Here is a 3,706-nt window from a genome sequence, read left to right as displayed (position 1 = left end):
AAAATTAACAAATCAAAAATATTTTCTCTTTTGTTTCACTGAAATAAGTCATACAGGTTTGAACGACATGATGGAGAGTAAATAATGACAGAATGAAGAACTGTCTCTTTTTAATATGAGATTTTGAATGAGTGTATGGTCAAAGAGCGCTTTTTGGTGCGTCTGAATCGTGAGCATGAACATACTACAGTATATAGTGTGTATACTCTCTACAGTGTGCATAGAGTAGCATGAACCGTATACAACAGAGCACAATGAGTGAAACACTGTATCCCACAATGCAATGCGCTCAACCTTCCATTTCCAGTGCGATCAGTGACCCGGCAGTGATTCTCTTTCTCAGAGCGGCGAACGTTTTCTAACAAAATTGGACTGAAAGTATGAAATAACCGATATGACGCCGTGAGTCATGTGATGTAATGAGGTCATGTGACTGTGCTGTATCATCATCATCATCGTGTTTCTCATACTATCATAGTTTAGTCCGTATGCAGAGTGCTTCTGTGTCCTGATGACCAGTGCAGGGTTTTATGGGTAAATGCCGGGTTTCTGCAGGTCCTTCTAGTCTTAGATTTGGTTTGATCAATATTAAGGCCATAGAGAGTCTTAAATGGTATAACAAAGGCCTCAGTTATTTTCTGAAGTCTTACATTTGGAGCTGGAAAAACAGAGTCACTGTGATACAGATATGTGATTATTAAACTTCAAAAGGCAATGATTAAATTAAATGAATATGAGAGCTGCTCACAGTCAGAGAGTGCGCGCATTTATTGTTAATGATGCCTCTTTAATGAATTGACTATGTTTACGGTGGTGTTTATATTGTAATATGTTGTAGACGGTTTTCAGATGCACGTTTTATCTCATCTATCCGAATGAGCACAGACATTTCAGAATAAGAGTCCTGCTGTATTTCAGGCTTGTTTATGATTAAAAAACCCTCATTCTGCATTTTTCTGGCTATTATTGGTTTTTTGGCGACACAGTAAACAGTATCTGGCATTTAAATCAATGCAAACTCTTTTATTTTCTCTCTGAACTGCCCATCACAGGAAAGAAAGACTAAGGGCGTTACTTATACATATTCAGTATGTGGATTTTATTAATATCGGCACAATAATCTTTTTATTGGCTTTCTTTGAGCACATTATCATATCAGCAAAATGGACAGATCTGTACTTCAGGTGAATAGATAAATGAGAATCAGTGCAGATGTCCTGAGCCTCAGCCTCTTTAAATAATAAAAGAATTGATGATTCGTTTTGAGATTGCAGGTTTGTTCTCTAGCAGCATGTGGTATTATTTGATTTGTGCAGGTCTTATGGAGGCTGGATGTGATGTGAAGCTCTGCAGAAAGCCTGTAAACGGCACAGAGTTCATGTTTACCCGCCGCGTCCAAATGAAGCTTAATTGCTGCTCTTTGGAGATTGCGTGTGTTTTGATGGAGATGCTCTTCTGGGAAGACGAGGCCTCCGGTGAATCTGGCTCTGTCTGACCGGATCATTAACGGCGGCGATCCCGGGAAGAGCGTTGCCATGGAGACGAGTGTGTGTGGCGTGTGTGTGTGTCCGCGGATCATCAGACGCTCTCGTATCATCCGTATGAAGTGTGCCATATAAGCGCGGCTATTTACCCACGATCCTCGCTCTTTCTGTAAAAGGCAGTGTTCTGTTTCTGTGGCTCTGGAAAATATTCCCTCTTTGTCCTCTCTTGCCTTATCCGCTGGACTTCGGAGGACAGAATCCCTAATTTGCCGCTCTTGTTAGCTACATATTTGGTCAGAGATGATAGCAGGTATGATGGAGGTCGCTCCCGGGCCGGAAACGGCTGATTAGCGGCGGTTTGGGGCTCGTTCTGCCCTTGTTTGGTCAAATGCAGATCTGCTGCTAATCCGCCGTCTCCTGATCCTCTCGCCTGTGAAGATGATGTCAGCTGGAGAATAACATACAGTCAAAGCAAAATCATTCAGACTGCAGATATAATTGTTGATATTTTGTTACTAGTGGGTGCAGGACACTACAGTTCATTCATGTAAGCGATGAGAGCAAAATAAAGTAAACTGTGACATATTACACCCAAAAACTCTTCATACAGTGGACTAACAGTAAAATTTGGGAGCAATAATTATTCAGACACTTTGAGCTGAGCATGTGTTTCTGAAGTGTTTTTCTTTAATTGCTAATGTGATCTTTTTACACCACAGACTGAACAACATGAAGCTAAATTGGTTTTATCTAATTGTGTTCTTAAATGTAACAGCTGACAGCTATTCAACCAAATTCATTACATACCTTTCTATCAAAGTTATCTGACATTATCAAGATGAGTTTGTTCTGACTCAGTTTAACTCTGAGTTCTTCTCATATTTTATTACCATCTTCTAAACTATAGCCAATAAACTGTGATATAATGTGAAAAATATTGAAGGTGTCTGAATAATTTTCTGCCGCTGATGATTGATCACTTAGTGATCAGGTAATATGTGAATAAACGTTGATGATTGTGCATCTGAATCCCATAGGTGGCTTGTATTGATCAGTGATGGATGTTCTTCTTCTGTCCTTCATCTGAACTCCAGACGCTGGTTTTGGTTTGTCGCTCCTCCGTCAGAATGCCTTTATTAATAATCGGATCTGTGCTGACGTTTAATCAGAGTCTGGTCAGCTCATCTGCTGCTAGAGATACTAAACTCAGTTTAGTTATAAAGCAGACGACAGAGAGCTGTAGAGGAATAAAAATATAACAACATCAATAAACAAAACAAGCCACAGATGATAAACAACAGGATAGATGCAGGATCAAATTAATCTCTTCAGGAAATTAAGAGCCAAAGCAAACAAAGAAAGTCTTCTGCTAACCCTTGAGTTTAATGTGAGTTTATCATCAGATTTATTATCAGGGCTGATCTTTGAAGAAAATACAGATGAACCTGATCATTCTGTCATCATTTACTCGCCCTCATGTCTTTGCTCTGTTGAACACAAAAGAAGGTATTCTGATAAATGTGTCTGTGTTTGTGTAAATATGATGGCAGTCTGATGTGGTTTGGTTCCCGGAGAAACAAAGTCATACAACATGTTTGAGAGACACAAGTAAATGATGACAGATTGATGATTTCGGCTGAATTAATCCTCGTTTGACAGCCTGATGATGAGTGAATGGCTGTATATCAGTGACCTTTGACCTCCTGCTCTTACATGTGAACATCTGAGTCTCTGAGCAGAACACAGTGAATGAACACACTTGTTAGCGTTTGCGCTGCAGATCTCTGGAGTCCAGCGCTGATCATGCAGTGAGATGCAGACGCTTCTTGAGCTGCGGTGAGGGTTTGAGTCTGGCCTGCAACGCCTCCCTGCTGTCCCGCTGTTTCTGTGTTTGTCACGGAGCTGAAGATCTAAGAGTGTGTGAGTGAGAGAGTGTGAGTGTGTGTGTGAGTGAGAGAGAGAGAGTGTGTGAGTGTGTGAGTGTGTGAGTGTGTGAGTGTGTGAGTGTGTGAGTGAGTGAGTGAGTGAGTGTGTGTGTGCGCACGTTTTTGTGACATATGAGGACACAAATTTGTATGACGTGGGTATGACAGGTATTACAAAGAGAAGGTGACTTATGAGGACATTACCCCATGTCCCCATTTTTCAAAATGCAGAAAGTTTCCTGTGAGGGGTAGGTTTAGGGGTAGGGTTGGTGTAGGGCAATAGAATATACGGTCTGT

At 40.9% G+C, this 3,706-nt stretch overlaps 1 long non-coding RNA gene across 1 annotated transcript in view; it reads left to right on the top strand.

The window, feature by feature from the left end:
- Window positions 1–3,706, top strand: part of LOC107704397 (uncharacterized) — a 16,285-nt gene that overhangs the window by 6,729 nt on the left and 5,850 nt on the right. The window lies entirely within an intron of this gene.

Source organism: Sinocyclocheilus anshuiensis, unplaced genomic scaffold (assembly GCF_001515605.1).
Source record: "Sinocyclocheilus anshuiensis isolate Anshui unplaced genomic scaffold, SAMN03320099.WGS_v1.1 scaffold1115, whole genome shotgun sequence".
In the NCBI taxonomy this organism is placed as follows: Eukaryota; Metazoa; Chordata; class Actinopteri; order Cypriniformes; family Cyprinidae; genus Sinocyclocheilus; species Sinocyclocheilus anshuiensis.
This window is presented reverse-complemented; position numbering and strand designations above follow the sequence as displayed.